The 17731-nt window shown below is 44.3% G+C and overlaps 1 long non-coding RNA gene across 2 annotated transcripts in view; it reads right to left on the bottom strand.

Moving 5' to 3' along the window:
* The window catches only part of LOC118677697, a 30482-nt gene extending 13617 nt beyond the window's left edge, over window positions 1–16865 (bottom strand). Inside the window, exons 1-3 of one of the 2 annotated variants that reach the window (XR_004974475.1) lie at window positions 16559–16865; window positions 15533–15744; window positions 13487–13851 (exon numbers count right to left, since the gene is read on the bottom strand). This is a non-coding gene — a long non-coding RNA (uncharacterized LOC118677697). Of the gene's footprint in view, window positions 1–13377; window positions 13432–13486; window positions 13852–15532; window positions 15745–16558 lie in introns of those variants that run through there. The other variant, XR_004974474.1, reaches the window with a different exon arrangement.
* Between the last annotated feature and the right edge of the window lie 866 nt (window positions 16866–17731).

The raw sequence follows: 17731 nt of genomic DNA on the forward strand, positions 1-17731 counted from the left end.
TCTGCCTGCCTGATCGCCCCTAACTGCCCTCTCCTGCTGGCCTGATCTCACCCAAAACGGCCCTCCCCTACTGGCCTGATCTTGCCCCCAACTGCCCTCTCTTCCTCGGCCCCCACCACCATGGCTTTGTCCAGAAGGAAGTCGGACATCCGGAAGATGGCTGGTCGACCCGGTCTAATTAGCATATTACCCTTTTATTAGTATAGATAGATTATATAGGATAGGATTGCTTAATGGGGGGAGGGAGCCTTTTTCATCAGGAGGAGATGCTCTTGGCAGACAAAAATACATAATCCCGGAGAAACCAAGATGGCGGCATAGGTAAACACTTGAAATTGCTGCCTCGCACAACCACTTCAAAAATACAACTAAAAGACAAAATGGACATCATCCAGAACCACAGGGAGGCTGGCTGAGTGGAAAGTCTACAACTAGACGGAAAGAGAAAAGCACACTGAGACTCAGAGGAGGTGCGGAAGTAAAGTGCAGAGGTATGGAGGCGCATGCAGAAAGGGCTGGCAACTGAGGACTCAGTTGTCTTTTTCAATCAGGAGGGAGTCTCAAGCTCCTGGCTGATCTGAACTCCAGTTCCAGGCAAGTCTCTTGGCACCCAGACTCATACGGGGAGAAACTGGACTGTCTGGCACCAGGCGGAAATCGAGGGCAGCTTTCTCTCAGAAATGCTTGTAGCGATTATTGCGGGCCACTGAGACCCGGGACCTCTTAGGGCAGGACTGAGCTTTAGCCGTAGCTGTTTGCTCCGCCCTGCTTATTCCCTGAGACCCCACCCCACCCAAACTGTGGCAGAGGCTTTTGCATATGAATGACCTGGTTCTTTGCAATCTACAATTATCTAACAAACTCCACCTGGGTCAGAGAGACCCAGAACGTCCAAAAGGATGCCCAAGGCCCCACAGCAGCTTGCATTGCTTCACAGCTGGGCCTCATCTGGGCACCTGAAAATCCCAAACAAAGAAGAGGAATCTGAAGATCTCTCCATAGCTCCTGCTGGGTAGCCTCAGGCAGAGGCTAAATTAGCACCTCCTTAGAGATCAAAGTGCCAGTGTACCCAGTAGTCAGAGTGGGACCATCCAGATTGCAACTCCTCAGATCCATAAGGGACACACTCAGGGGGCAGACTCAGTGAGCACCAAAGCCCCAATGAAGCAAGTCTTGCCCCATAAGGGTGTCTTCAGCACAGAAGTTCTCCCACTTCAGACACAGCTGATTCTCACAGCCAATTGGCCTGGAGGTCAATTCCTCCCAGTGATACCTACAACAATCACGGCTTACCTACAACAAGATTGTGCACAAAGGGGGTTCACCAAAAGTGTCCACCTCAGGTAATTGGGGAGGCTGAGCTATTGGGCCCTATAGGACACCTAGCACAGAAAGCCACTCTATCAACACAGAGAAGCAGCCAAAATGTGGAGACAAAGAAACAGGTCACAAATGACAGAAATGGAGGAAAGCGAACGACTGGATATAGAGTTCAAAACCACGGTTATAATGCTTTTCAATAATTTTCTAGAAACCGCTGATAAATTTAGTGAGACCCTCAATAAGTCTAGTGCAGTGATAGCGAAACTATGACACGCATGTCAGAGGTGACACGAGAACTCATTTTTTTGGTTGATTTTTCTTTTTTAAATGGCATTTAAATATATAAAATAAATATCAAAAATATAAGTCTTTGTTTTATTATGGTTGCAAATATCAAAAAATTTCTATATGTGACATAGCACCAGAGTTAAGTTTGGGTTTTTCAAAATGTTGACACGCCGAGCTCAAAAGGTTCGCCATCACTGGTCTAGTGAGACCCTCGAGGATATGAAAAAGGACCAACTAGAAATTAAGCATACACTGACTGAAATAAAGAATATTATACAGAGATCCAACAGCAGACTAGAGGATTGCAAGAATCAAGTCAAAGATTTGAAGTACGAAGAAGTAAAAAACACCCAACCGGAAAAACAGAAAGAAAAAAGAATCCAAAAATATGAAGATAGTGTAAGGAGCCTCTGGGACAACTTCAAGCATACCAACATCCGAATTATGGGGGTGCTGGAAGAAGAGAGAGAGCAAGATATTAAAAACCTATTTGAAGAAATAATAACAGAAAACTTCCCCTACCTGGTGAAAGAAATAGACTTACAAGTCCAGGAAGCACAGAGAACCGCAAGCAAAAGAAATCCAAAGAGGACCACACCAAGACACATCATAATAAAATGCCAAGAGCAAAAGACAAAGAGAGAATCTTAAAAGCAGCAAGAGAAAAACAGCTAGTTACCTACAAGGGAGTACCCATACGATTGTCAGCTGATTTCTCAACAGAAACTATGCAGGCCAGAAGGGAGTGGCAAGAAATATTCAAAGTGATGAATAGCAAGAACCTACAACCAAGATTACTTTACCCAGCAAAGCTATCATTCAGAATTGAAGGTCAGATAAAGAGCTTCACAGATAAGAAAAAGCTAAAGGAGTTCATCACCACCAAACCAGTATTATATGAAATGCTGAAAGGTATTCTTTAAGAAGAGGAGGAAGAAGAAAAAGGTAAAGATACAAATTATGAACAATAAATACACATCTATCAACAAGTGAATCTAAAAATCAAGTGAATAAAAAACCTGATGAACAGAATAAACTGATGAATATAATATGATCAGGGGCATAGAAAGGGAGTGGACTGACAATTCTCTGGGGGAAAGGGGTGTGGGGGGTGCGGGAAGAGACTGGACAAAAATCATACACCTATGGATGAGGACAGTTGGGGGTGGGGTAAGGGCAGAGGGTGGTGTGGGAACTGGGTGGAGGGAAGCTATGGGGGGTAAAAAGAGGAACAACTGTAATAATCTGAACAATAAAGATTTAAAAAAAAATACATAATCCCTATATCTGTACTGATAGCCAGCCATATGCACTATACTGCCAAACCGGTCATTAAAAAATTGAACTGCTTTCTTACACCTTACACCAAACAGCTGTTGCCCTTCAAACCCCTCCTCAGCCCCCACCTTAGGTTCTGCCTTCGCAGTTCATCCAGATTAGGTTCTGATTGGTCGGTTTCTATGCCAGTCAGCACCAAAAGCTCCTAGGCAGCCATTGGCTCCTTGTACTTCCCCCAGATTTGGTTCTGATTGGTTGGTTTCTATGCCAGTCAGCATCTCTGGGCCTATCTCTGGACTTGATCAGAGAGGTGGGGCTGATCAGCAGTCCCCGTGAAGGCCCAGAGAGTAACAGGCACAGCTGCTTGCGAAGCCCGGAGAGAAAGAGAGAGGCAATAGCTGATCAACAGCTGCCATAGAGTCTGCGGATCAGACCTTGCCTCTCTTTTTGGACCTCTCCCTGGACCTGATCCACAGCCCCCTCAGCAGTCAGTCCTGGGCCACAGCAACCCAGCACTGACTGGAGGACTGACTTCTGGTTGGTTGAGGCTTCAGTCGTTAGGGACCCTGGGTTTTTATATATTAGGATTATAAATAACTCACATTTAAGCCTAGTGGCTACCACACTGGCCAAATGTCTAGCCACTGTACCTATTCCCTCACTTTCTAAAGCCTAGGAAGTTGGCCCTATGCTGCCTACTTGGAATCTGAGGCAAACCTTCAGGAGGTCACCTCCTTCATGACCATGCCTGAGAGGGTAACTGGTAAACCAATTGAAAACGTAGAGGAATAGTTCTATCTTCAATACATCATCAGGAAAGGATAGTCTACCCTAAATATTGATGATTTAGGTGTTACTATTTTTAAAAACACAGAATGATGTGTTTTTCCTTGTATTATATAAAAGCACAGGACTGAAATGAGAGGACTTGAGTTCTTAGTCCCAGCTCTGTTACTAAGTAGCTGTGTGACTTTGATCAAGTCAATGGTTCCTTTTCTCTCAAATGAGAGGATTGGACCAAATGGCCTTTAATTTCTTGCCTCACACTAGCCATAATAATAATAGCAACATTTACTGAGTCCTTAGAATGTGCTGAGGTACAATATTGTATTTAGTTATATGGAGGTTGAGGATATTGCTTCCATTTTTAAAAGAGAAGACACTGAGCTTTCATGTTTCCCAAGGACACAGAGTTGGCAAATGGTGGACTCTCTGTCTGAATCTCTTTGTTCTGGTGTCAGGACCCACCTTTTTTACCTGTTCTGCCCTCTCTAGAATGTTTTTTACATAGGCCAGAAAACCACTGTTTTTCTGCTCAAGAAGTTGTTTTAATTGTTTCAACCAAAACTTCCCAGCAGGCCCAAATATTGTCTCCCCAGCTCTTAAAGGGCCAGGAGGGGCCCAGTACAGTCAGAATGAATAGTTTGGTTGCCACCAGGCAAGAGCAACCTTGTTTATTTGTCCAGTATGCCATATAAATAGTATCACTTTCTAAGTATGCCATGATATGAAAGATGCTGGAAGCATGTGGGCTTAGACATATGTCATGAGTCACTACCCGGGTTTATCTTGGACTTTTCACAAGTTACACCACACACATTTCAAAAGATTCTATCCTGAGGGGATGCTTTATCCCACAAATCTCAATCCTCATTCCCTGAGAGTGGGGTATCTCAGTCATCCTTAGATCTCCAAAATGCCCATCTCAGCAACGGGCTCTGAGCTAATCCTCAGTAAAGAAGTTATTTTGTTATACACTAGTGTCCCTATGTTGGTTAGAATCCTAGGAAGTTAGAGCCAGGAAGAGCTTTAGAAATTATAAGTACAACCCAAAGGCTATAAAGGATCTTATCAAGGTCAATATCAAAGTTGGAAGTAAAACTCTGCTCTCTCTCATGCCCAGTCCAGGGCCTCCCTCATCTCCCCTTTCCAATTGTCCCCCACACATTCCCTCCATGACCCACCCAACTGATAGTCAGACTACTTCTTTGGATGATAAGGCAGAGAAAACATAACTGAAATTTCATCTCGCTTCTGCAGATATCAGAAGCAATGGAGCCCTAGTAGTATCTCCCCTGGCTCCATCAAAGGCCACAAACCCATCAGAACTATCCAGCCCAGCCTGAACCACCCAGAGAGCCACATGCCTAAAGGCTGCAGCAGTGCTTAGGAAAGTGAGAGGAAGTGGAAACGTGTCAGCAGAGGGCTCAAAGCAACGGGTTCACCACCGGAAAAAAAAATAAAAATAAACATGCTCAGAAATAGTGTAACTGATATGCAAAGAAGATCAAAACAAGGGTTTTAAAATACCTTGTCTGCTTTAGAGGAGGTGAGGGTGGTAAATGAAGCAAGATTACAAAAGTATGTTGGGGAGGTGGGGGTTAGAGGGGTGGTTCTCTGCAGCCTGCCAGGCCATGGGAGCTTGGGACCCAAGAGTATTTCAGATGAAAATGTGGAAGGTGGAAATTTTCATGGGTAGCTCAGAGGCAGACATAGATTCAGGAGCAAGAACCCCAGAGTCTCTCAGCCCCAAAGTCCTCCATGCCTATCCCTCTTGCTATTCCCTGAGATTCTGCCCCATTTGGACATTTGTCCCAGGGCAGGGCATTACAGATCAGACAAGCCAGCAGTGGAAGCACTCAGGAATCCATCCAACTGGCTACACTTCAAGACTCAAGTAGTAGTTTGGAACCAATGTTCCAGGGTTAAGGGCAGGGGCTTAGTAAACTCATGGAAGAGAAATTACCCAGTTTTGTAAAGTGCAATTCCCTTTCCTTTCAGTGTTTTGAACAACTTCAGAAATGCTCTCTCTTTAAAAGAACAGTTTTCTTTTGAAACATGTTCCTGAAATGGGAAACCAAAAGGCTAGTGATGACCATGCTGACTGTTTTTAGCCTCCTCCTGCCAATTTAACCATCCCTAATAATAGCTCAAGGATCATGGGACATTCCCAGCATCAGAGGACCATCAGTCAACAGCATATATACAAAAGGGAGCATTCACTCCTCTATGGATCTAGGGGATCTCACGGATTTTAGCAGAGGAAGAATGGGGGTGGAAAGGTGTGGGCGACCTGGGATTTGGAAATTAACCATCCCCCATCTGGTCCAGCATTTACACTTACAAAGCACATTTACATTTATTATCCAGTGAGATAGACTAGGCAGGGGCATTTATTCACATTTGCCAGTTGAAAAAACTGAGGCTCCGGTATAAGATGGTACAGGGACACCTCCACTAGTGACCCAAAGTGTTGGCACTCTACTCCCAGTGCTGCATGTTCACAATAGGGTCTGAGGAGCCAGATATGGGTATCAGGCCTCTTTGCTTTGAACTGGAGTCATCCCTCTCCACTCCATTCTCCTCCTCCCCACTCTCCTCTTCCTATAAATGAAGGAGGGCACATTTAATAGTTTAATGGCAAAATAGACATGTTTCACTTTTGATCCAACATGTTTTGATGGTTTCTTGGTTAGGCATGATAAGGCAAGTCTTACACCACACTCTTCTTGAACCTGACATCGTAGAAAAACACCAATAGATGCATATGATGACCATTTCCTGACATGCAAAGCCCAGCCCTGGAGTGAGATGGGAAACTGCAGGTAGAGTCTGCCTTCAATTCCTGCTGATGCAGGTTTGCTCTCTCAGCTCAGAGAATAGTGTGCTTGACAGGCTGTGGAATATCACAGGGGAGAATTCACTGTGGGCTGAAGGTGTCCAGGGGAGACTTTACTGAAGCTGCATCTTGAAGGGTAATTAAGAGTTGAAGTGTGGGGAGGTCTAGGGAAGCAACAGGATGAAGGCCTAAAAGTTTAAAAAGTGCATGGGAAATTGTAGGAAATTCACATAGACACATCAGGCTGAAGCCATGGAAATAATTTTGGGAAACACTTTGGAGTCACACTGGAAGACCCTTCAAAGACCAGCTGAATCACTGGAATTGTACTCTGCAGGCATTTAGGGGTCTCCAAAGCTTTGTGAATGCAAATAGTCTCAAAAGAAGGATGTTCTAGAAAGCTCCATTTAGCTGTGTATGGAAGATGGATAAAAAGGAGAGCTGGGAGAAGGAAGATCATAAGAAGCACTGGACTTGGAGTGCTTTCTAGCTATACAAACTCGATCAGATCAGTCCCAGATAGATGCATAAACATATATAATTATCTCCTCTTTAATGTGAACACCTGCTCTGCATATCCTTCAGGGAGGTCTTGGACATCACATGCAGTGAAGTTAAAATGCTTTGTAAACTATAAAACTGCAGAACAAACATGAGAGATAATAACCGAGGCTGGCGAGATGCCATGGAAGCATGAGTTGGTTGGTGGCCCTGAGGATGAGTGGTATGGGGGGAGGTTGAGTGAATAGTAAGCCTCCATTTGGTGGCATCTTCTCTCTGGGGTGATATCTTGTTTTTTCTCTGGTACTTGCTGTGTCACCTGGCACAGACTGGGGCTAGCAGAAGACGAAGACATGTCGAGCTGGTAGTAAAGGGTCAAAGAAATCCCCCAGGTCTCTAGTAAGTTTCTCAAGGGAAAGAAAAAACACACAAAGCTAGCTTTTCAATCTTGAACTAGAAATAAAAATAAACACTTGAGATACTGTTTTGGAGAGTTGCTGAGTAATTGTGAAGGACAAGGAAGAGTCAGTTTGCACAAGGTGATAGCTCAATGGCAAGATCTTGCCAGTGGAGGTGTTTGGGAAGGTGCAAGCAGAAGTCAGTTCTGCTGTTCTCAGGGGCTGCTCATTGGAAGGCAGGCCTTGGTATCTTGGATAAGAAGTTAATACAAATGAGTAGGGTGAAAATTGCTGATACTGATACTAGGTTAAGAGGGTTGGGAGAGAACCATCTGGGCTTGCAGCCAACCCTTGGCTTCTAGTAGAAACATTTCATAACCTCCTCCTTTCTTCATGGGTTATGTACTTGGATTAAATAGCCAGTGGGGGAATTTTGGGGCCATGGACAGTGTACTGGACTGAGATCCAGGCCTTGCTCTAACACTGCCCAGTCATGTGACCCTTCCCCTGGGGCCAGGTTAGATAAGACTGCATGATTCCTGGGGCTCCCTGCAGATCTAGACTTCTGAGAAGTAGGGGACAGGCCAGGTTGTCTTTTTAGGTTGGAATTCAGAGAGGAAAGCTACTGTGAGTGAACTGACCTACAGCCTAGAGCGTCTGTGTCCTGTGACCAAGCTTCAGCTCTGGCCACGGCAGCAACATGGGAATTTCAAAAGAGTTCAGCTTGGGGCAGAGACAAACTGTGCGCTTGCCAATCAAGGCTTGTGTCTCAGATAAACCAGAAAGCTGAAACCCCTCTGAGTTCATCTTTATCAAGCTGTGGAGTTCCATGTAACTTGGAGGAGAATGCCCCTAATCAATTCCATATACAGGGACAGCATCTTCTCTTTGAGCCCGGGAGAGCATAAGCCACAGGTTATTCCACTCCCACTCCCATTTTTCTTCCCCAGGTCTCAGGAAACAGGATCTATTTCTTTCTATTCTTCCATTTCCCAAGTAGATTCTCAGTGATAAGTGATAAATGCAGCTCTCTCTCTCTCTCTCTCTCTCTCTCTCTCTCTCTCTCTCTCTCTCTCTCTCTCCCCATGTTCTTTCTGGTGACTAAGAATAGCTTTGGGAAGTAGGGTGTTGGGGTATGAAGGGAAAGTTCATAGAGCTGACCAGTTGGTCCCTCTGGCTTCCCAGACTGTGCTGTGCCTACAATGAGCAGCTCTGTCTCATCTCTGAAGAGGGACCCATTATTCCTGAGTAGCTCAGAGTCACCACCTATGTTCTCTGGTCTTTCCTAGAGGGTCCACAGGAGCATCCAAATGAAATAAACCTTTAGTGAGCATCTACCAAATGCCAGAATCAATTTTTAAATGAGACAAAAGATTCAGAGGTGGGTCTGTCACAGGCTCTGCTTCCAATGAGGAAGACAGGATAAGTGGGAAAACCACTACAATAACATGGAGAATATGGGAGTGCCCACAAGTACAGGGAGACTTCAAAAAGAGAAGAAAGGGAGCTGTGTGGAAGAGATAACTTGAGATAGAACAATGATCAACATTATCATCATTATTATGGTTATTATTATAGCTAACTTTCATTGAGCCCCTTGTGTAGTATCTTAGTTTCTCTTTAGGAAAGTCCTTCCCTTTTAGATAGCATCATTTAGTAAAGAACATGAGGCTCAGAGAGGTTAAGTAACTTTCTCAAGGCCACCCAGCTAGTAAATGAGTAGAACCCATGGTTTCCATGGAGGTATGGATGTGAGGACAGCTTGGAGTGGAAAAGCAGAGCTCAATTTTGATGGAGTAGGGGAGCTGTGAGCAATAAGACCAGTGTGACTTGAGGGTTAGTGAGGAGTTTGACTTTGTCCTAGAGGCTGCAGGGAGACTGGGAGTGTTGGAGCAGGGCAATGGTATAATGAGAAACTGGCTTTTGGAGTGGTCCTTTAGCAGTGAGTGCACATGGACTGCATGGAGGCAGGGGGGTGGGCTGAGAGACTGGAGTAGAAAATTATAGTGATGAGGGCTTGAGTTATCATGATAGCGGGAAAGAGAGAAGCAACCTTAGTCTGACTACCTGCCCCCCTGCCCTTAGAATTAAAGGTACAACAAACAGAGAATGAGGTGTAGAACAACAGCCTGTACTCTGGTTCCATGGGTGTCTGGGGAGCTTTCCTGTCACCCAAGTCTTATGTCTGGCACCAGTGTGGGGCTGGCACCTTCCTCATCTTTAGCAAGCAGTGTATCCTTTTAATTAGAACTCTTTGTACATGTCCATTTCATACCCTTTCTCCATCACTCTTCTCCCCAAAGCAGTAGAACCAAATTAATTAGAGTTATTTTAATGGAATCAGGATCTGAAAGAGAATACCTGGGTGGAACCAAGAGGAGAGTCTCTGAGTCTTCAGGCACCTTCAAGAGATCCAACAGGAGGTGGATCAGAGAGAGACAGAGAGGGAGAGGGAGAGATGGAGGCATGCAGAGTGATGCCTCAGTGCAGTGATGTCTGACAGAAGCCCAAGGACACTGCCAGTGGGCACACTCTCTATTTCTAAGTTCCCAAGGAGCCTCCTGCAATGACTTCGGCTGAGGCCACGACATAAAGGAGAGCTGCAAAGGTTTCTGCCTCAGTTAAGTTTAACTGCTGTGATCAAGCTCTTGATACTTCCAAAGAGCTGCTTTGATGTCTCAGAGAGCAGCACAGGGTGGCATTTCCAGATCTAACTTTCCCAGTAACGAATGCCAACACCATGATAGTGGAATAAAGGGCCCCTAGTAACCATTTAATGCAATCTGTGGGTGCCCAGAAGGAATGTAACTAACTGAGACTCACACAATCTCCTCTCTTCTTGGTTTATTTACTTTAAAATAGTGCTTGTTGCCTGGCCGGTGTGGCTCAGTGGTTGAGCGTCGACCTATGAACCAGGAGGTCATGGTTGGGTTCCCAGTCAGGGCACATGCCCGGGTTGTCAGCTCGATCCCTAGTGGAGGGTGTGCAGGAGGCAGCTGATCAATGAGATCAATGATTCTCTCTCATTATTGATATTTCTATCTCTCTCTCCCTCTCCCTTACTCTCCAAAATAAAATATATTTAAAAGTAAATAAAATAAAATAGTGCTTGTTATGTGCCAGGTACTGTTGTAACCACTTTGCAATTTATTAACTTACTAGAGGCCCGGTGCACAAAAATTTGTGCACTGGCAGGGGGGGTGTCCCTCAGCCCCACTTGTGCCCTCTCACAGTCTGGGACCCCTTGGGGGATAATGACCTGCTGGCTTAGGCCCACTTCTGGGTGGCAGAGGGCAGGCCCAATCCCTAGGTGCCTGCCCCACAGCCCCTAGTCAGGCTCAGAGCAGGGCTGATATAGGCATGTAACTAACTGAGACTCACACAATCTCCTCTCTTCTTGGTTTATTTACTTTAAAATAGTGTTTGTAAAATAGCAGGGCAGGCGGATCGGGAGGTTGCGATGCAACCCCCAGTCATGCTCAAGGTAGGGCCAATTGGGAGGTTGGGGCACCGCCCCCTGTCACACTCAAGGTAGGGCTGATGAGGAGGTTGTGGCACCACCCCCTGTCAAGCACAGAGCAGGGTCGATGGGGGGTGGGGGGTTGGGGCGCCGCCTCCTGTCACCCACAGAGGGGGACCAATCGGAGGGTTTGGGCTCTGCCCCCTGTCACGCACAGAGCAGGGCCGAACCAGGAGTTAGGGTGCTGCCCTCTGTCATGCACAGAGCAGGGCTGATCTGGGGGTTGTGGCGCCGCCCCCTGTCATGCTTATCCAGGTGTCAGAAGGCCTCTCTGCTCCATTGATCCTGGGGTGTGAGGCGCGGCTCCGCTTGACGCCTGTGCTAGGAGGCCTCTTGGCTCCGTGGCTTCGGAGCAGTTTGGCTTTGCTCCACCACTTGGAGACTGCGTATGCAAATTAACTGTCATCTTTGTTGGCGGTTAATTTGCATATTGCCCTGATTAGCCAATGGGAAGCGTAGCAGAGGTATGGTTAATTACCATTTTGTCTTTTATTAGATAGGATTCAATGCTCAGAACAATCATTATAAGGTATCTTTACCCCATTTTACTGATAAGGAAACTGAGGCACAGTGACTTGAAGTTGACCAAGGCTTAGGGTGATTAGTAGAAATAGGATTGAGCCCAGGCAGTTGGGCTACAGGGTCCAAACTCTGAACCCCTACACTCTGTTACTCTTTATTCTACAAAAAAAAAAAAAAAAAAAAAAAAAATGGAGATGAGAGCAAATCATTTCTAAAGTTACACCAAGCTCTAACACTTTGTGATTCAGTGGAATCAGTAAGTGGGTAGGGTTTAGGCTGTGAGTAATCAGTGGGCTGTTAGATATGTTCTGGTGTGACACAAATACTTGGTGCCTGTTAATTTCACTGAGCCCAGTATTGGCATGCCACCACCCCAGCTGTGAATTGGTGGGTGTGCTGACCCATTATGGAGCCCCAGATCTTCACATCAGGAACCCACATATTCTGCACCTATTTGTAAACCTCTAGTCAATGGAATTATAAAAGCAATGCTCAATCCAAGCAAAGAAGTAAGATGAGGAAGTAACTGTCAAGATTTGGGCTGCGGGGGTACAGTGATTCAGCAAAATAAGGACAGGAGGATATACTTGATCTTAAGTGCTTGCTGTGGAGGTAGGCCAGAAGCTTCAGTTTCCTCAGCAAGGAGGTGAGGAAGATGATTGGTTGTTGGCAATGAGGTTACTTGAGTGGAAGAAATATAACCTTTCTAGTGGCCCAAATGAGAAAGCCTCTGTATGGTAATACAATCTCAAATTTCCTAGTTTGTTTAAACATTCAAATGGGATATAGCTAAATTCACATTGTGGATTTCCCAGTGGGAAAGTAGCAGTAGCATGGAAAGAACATTGGCCTGGTACTGAGACATCTAAGTTCCCACCCTGGATCAGCTCCCAACTAGGTGAGAGGCAGTAGATGAATCACATCCCACCTTGGCCTCAGTTTATCTATAATAACAGTGACTATTTGTTGAGCACTTGGTTTGCTAGGAACAGTTCTCAGAGTTTGACACGTATAACCCTATCTTATTCTTATAGTGGACCCATGAGGGAGGCACTATCATTATTGCTGTGACTCTGAGGAAGAAAAGGAGGATTAGAGAAGTGAAAGAAATTTACCCAAGGTCACACACTAAGAAGTGGAGCTGGGATTGCTCCCACGTTGCCTAACTACCTTCAATGTTCTGAGACACAATATTGTACTCTCTGTATCTTTATAGAGAGAGGGTTGGGCTCTCTGGATGTACCGCGTACAATCTTATTTAGGATATTTGTGGTGAAGATGGTCCTGTCAAAAGCAGTAAATAGTTTTGCTCAGCAATGGGCTCTGGATTGAGCCAGTCTTTGCTAACACATTTGTTTTCAGTGAAGTAGCTTCCACCCACCTCCTCTGGAAAGTCAGCTCTATATTCCTAGTGTGCCCGACATGTAGTCGGTGCTCAATGTATTTGTTGAACAAATGTATGGAAAACCAATTGAAATTGGAAGAGCAGAGGAGCAGCTGAAGCGATGGGAAATACAAGAGAAGCAGAACAGAATTAGCTCAGTGGAGTGTGAGCTGGTCCAGGTTGGCTGAAAGCTAAAGATCTTTAGCTTTTAAGTGTTGAGATTTTTGCTTTCCAATCCAAAGCTGCAATGTGGCATGTGATCTCCTTATAATGAACTCTCCGTTGAGGAGCCCACATATAGAAATGTCTGCTTAAGTCTACCCCATAGGGTCTGGCTGCTAAAGAAGGGCCTGGAAAGAGGAGGGTCCAATTCCACCAGCTCTCAGGGAGGCCTTGGCAAGCCTATCAGCCTCCTTTGGCGGGGTTTCCCTCCTGCATCCAATTCTTTCCCAACCCTTTATATCCTCATCCAAGCTTTCTTTCCTTCATAGGGAGCATATAAAGCTCTGGTCTTTTCTGCCACCACCTGTCTATCACAACTTACCTGTCCTGTGTCCTGTGCCCTCAAGATCCTGTCCTCTGCTAAGTGACATTTATCCTGTTAACATAAAAATAAAAAGACCTTTCAAAGTAAGAGGTTAATAATCATTTATTTGAGATCAATACTAGTAAGTATAGCTACTTGGGAATCATTAATTCAGACAGAGCCCAAATAATGTTCTGATTTAGAGACAAATGCAATGGGTATTTATGAGAAGGGGCTGGGGAACAATCACATCTCTAGAAAGAAGGCATTTCCATTGATGCAGACAACATAACATAGTGATGCTAATTCTAAACAATGTTTTAATTTTTAGTCCAATAGTCATTAGTTCAGTAATCATAATGACTGCTTTCTGGTTATCTTTCCAAACAATTCTTCTGTTAGGCACAAGGTTGCTTAGGCTGTGTTTTAACGTTCCAGAGATTTGAGGTATAAGACATGCAAGGCAGTTCTTCTGGCATGGCAGCTCCAGTTCTATTTTTTTTTAAATTGATTTCAGAGAGGAAGGAAGAGGGAGAGAGAGATAGAAACATCAATGATGAGAGAGAATAATTAATGGGCTGCCTCCTGCACTCCCCACACTGGGGATCAAGCCTGAAACCCGGGCATGTGCCTTAACCAGGAATCAAATCATGATCTCCTGTTCAATGCTCAACCCTTGAGCCACACCAGCCGGGCTCCAGCTCTATTTCTAAGTGACTCCATTTATATTATTTTTGCAGTCTTCAGCTACTCTGATGAACACACCTGCTGGAGAACTGTTGGGTATTTATGTGCTTTTTCCTGACAAAATATTCACACTGTACCATGCCCTTGACATCATAGTTAATGATGGGACTTTTCATCACTGCAATAGATTTATGGGGGGAAATTTTTATTGATTACAATCACAATAGCCACCGATACAGTGGACAAAACACTTCCTTGTCTTCCATTTCATTGGACTGTCATGTGCAAAGGCAGGTAAGGGGCTCTATGGGACTGAGAGAAGACCTGTGTGGCCCCAGCTCTGCCACTACAGTGGGTTTTCTCAGTTTCTTCTTTTTACATGAGAGAGGTTGATGAGAAAAGAATAGATCCTCTTTGACTTTAAACTTTCTCAAATCTAGGTATTAGGAACTGTGTTTTACAGAGAGCAAATGAGATTTAGTTGGTTTGGCCTGTCTGGAATCCACAGCCTACTTACATGGCTTCCTTATGTGGCATTCCTATGTGGCTCCCCAGTATAAAAGTGCCACCTGTCTTGGGACAGGCAGTACAGGGGTTATTATTATACTCATTTCGCAGACAATGACATAGAGCAAGCATGTCAAACTCGTGGCCCGAGGGGCACATGCAGCCCACAATGTATATTTTTGTGGCCCAGCCAATATAATGATATGTAAGAAATGTTTTAATAAAAATTTCATAACTTAATTTTTACAATATCCTGTTACACATAATTATTAATAACAAACTACAACATTCACTAATGACTGATTACTATAATCGTGTTGCATTCATTTCCCTTACTCGCCTTACGCACAGGCGCACCATTTCTCTCCATTAATACTAGCAGCGAATATTTTAGCAGCCGATTGCCACATCATTGGACTGACTTATTTGGTATGCGCAATAGGAAATATTTCACTTTCAGAGAACAAGAAAAATAGTTTTATTTTGCTTTACTCTTATTAATTTGTGCAGTTATTTGGTGTCTGGTAAGTTAATGTTCAAGAAAAAATATTAATTTTTATTAAAATGTTCTATTATTTTATGTTAATGATCACTCATGTATTTCAGCCCTTTGTATTCAGCATGTCTCTATTGAAATAAACCTACATTTCTATGAAAATTGAAGCTTTTGTTTTTTGCTGCCCACATAAACTTAAACCTTGTTTATTTGGCCCATGTTAGCCTTTGAGCTTGACATGCTTGACTTAGAGACTCAGAGGAGCCAAACTGGTTAGGATGAGAGAGATTAAATGAATTGTCCAAGGTCACACAAAGCAAGATGGAGGAACTGGGATTTAAACCCAGACCCCAGGATGGCCAATCTTGCCTTTGTGGTTAGCAGGTTTTTCCTGAGACCTGGGACCAAATTGGCTCCCAGAGAGCTGCAGCTGGGCTCTGGGGTGACTCCACTCTTGAGAGGACAGGGCTACCACTTACTTACCCCTCAAATTCTAGCCCCTCAGACTCAATGCCACGCCATCCTCCACCAACTTCTTGGCTATTGTAGCTATGAGTAGCTATGTGCTGGGTGTTCTCTGTTTGACCCTTCAAGTCCACTCTTCCTCCTTCTCTTCTTTTCTCTCCAGAAGATTGACCTTAATGGAGACCAGTAGGTTCCCAGCCCTCTGGCTTCTGGTTGGATTCAACCTGGCACTGATAGGTGATTGGAGGGTGGGAGAATGAAAGAGTGAGGATATTTCTTCTTGTAGTACCCTCTCTACTGGCTGTAGGTTAGCCCTCTTCTAGTTTACAGTTACCAGGTTTTGGAATCTGCCTCTCCCTTTGCCCTTTTAGGCCCAGGATTGATAACAGTTCTCAGCTGTTGTTAGCCTTAGGGTGCATCACCATCTCTTTTATTTTAAAATATGTTTTTATTGATTTGAGGGAGAGAGAGATAGAAACAGCAATGATGAGAGAGAATCATTGATTGGCTGCCTCCTGCATGCCCCCTACTGGGGATCAAGCCCACAACCCAAACATGTGCCCTGACTGGGAATCAAACTGTTACCTCCTGTTTCATGGTCAACACTCAACCAACTGAGCCACACTGGCTGAGCATCACCATCTCTTGGTTTTCCTTAACCTGCCCATGCTTTTGTAAATTATCCTTTAGTTAATCTCTCTTTGGTCACTCTCTTTTGAGTGTGTCCTCTGCTTTCTCCCATAATCATGACTGGTCTGTGCTGTCTCATTCTTCCTCATCTCTAGTCTTCTTCTTTTTAAAAGCATCTATAGTCCCAGGACTTTTATCATGAAGATTTACAGATATCTTGCAATGTTTAACCAAAACAATAAAACCAAGCCTGAGGAAAAAGCAAAAGGTTGGGGTTGCATGGAAGTGTGGTAAAATACATGAAGTTTGAACCTAGAGAGAGAAGCCCCAAGTTTGACACTTAGTAGCTCTGTCATCTTACCAAGCCACGTGGCCCTTCCATTAAATAGAAATAGGAATACTTTTTTGCCTTACCTTTCTCCTGAACCTCTTGGGAAGATCAAATGAGGCGATGTCAGTGGAAGTACTCTATAAATGATGAAGCATTTTCTGAGCATTAGGTGTTAACTGTTGTTTTTATCATGCAGGGCAATTGGACAAAATCCTCAAAAGGCCATGTGCTACATTTTCCAGTGCACTCAGATTTCCCTGTCACTTCTATGCCTCTTGGATTAGAAGACCTGGCATTTGTGGAATCCAAGATTAACATCCAGGATGGCTTGGCCAAGCATGGGACACATGAGCGTAGCTAAAAATATCTTTGACCTCAATGAGAGCATCTCAATCCTGAAAGGGGTGGGTCTGAGGGACAGGGAGCTTATGTGAGGAAAATTACTTCCATCCTTCATCATCTGGGGTTAGGAGAGGGCAGGGAGAAGATGGCTGTCACAGGACCATCTTTTATAAGAACTAATAGGAGCATAGTTTCTCTCTCTCTCTCTCTCTCTCTCTCTCTCTCTCTCTCTCTCTCTCTCTCTCTCTCCCTTCTGTGTGTTTGGGTGGTGGATGGGGTGGGGAGGATTTTTCTGAACCTCTTGTACTTTTCTGTTAGAGTGAGGCTATTCCTTAAACCTCTTCTTTATGGCCAAGCCTCTTAGGAATTTTCCCAGACTGCCCTGTGATGATAATAGACAGCTACAGCCAGAGGGAGGTAAGAAGGAGGTAATCCTAGATCTTGGTGTGGAGTTGAATGCAGAAGTTGACCTCAATTCAGAAGAGGATAATCTAATCCAGGAGCCTTGGCTCAATATCTCCAGATAGGGAGTGATGAGGCTCATAGTTTCTCTATCCTAAGAGTCAATGGTTTTCAAACATAATCTTAGAGCTCTAGACCCTTGCTACTTAGTGTGGTCCATGGATTATCAGCATGGATTCAATAGCAACCAGAAGATTGTTAGATATGCAGAATTTCAGGACCCACCCAGACTTCTAATAAATCAGAATCTGCATTTTAACTATATTTACTATGCACATCAAAGTTTTATTAACACTGTTATAGAATCCCTCCAAAGTACCTGAGAGGTCACTAAAAGTGCTCTCCATAAGGGGTGCCCCATAAGGCATGACATTTGAAAAAAAAGTTCCATTTCCATTAAAAGATCAGCTCATTAAAAAATCAAACAGAAAAAGATTGAAATCAAAGTGGTC

The sequence above is a fragment of the Myotis myotis genome, unplaced genomic scaffold, assembly GCF_014108235.1.
Source record: "Myotis myotis isolate mMyoMyo1 unplaced genomic scaffold, mMyoMyo1.p scaffold_m19_p_2, whole genome shotgun sequence".
NCBI classification, from domain to species: domain Eukaryota; kingdom Metazoa; phylum Chordata; class Mammalia; order Chiroptera; family Vespertilionidae; genus Myotis; species Myotis myotis.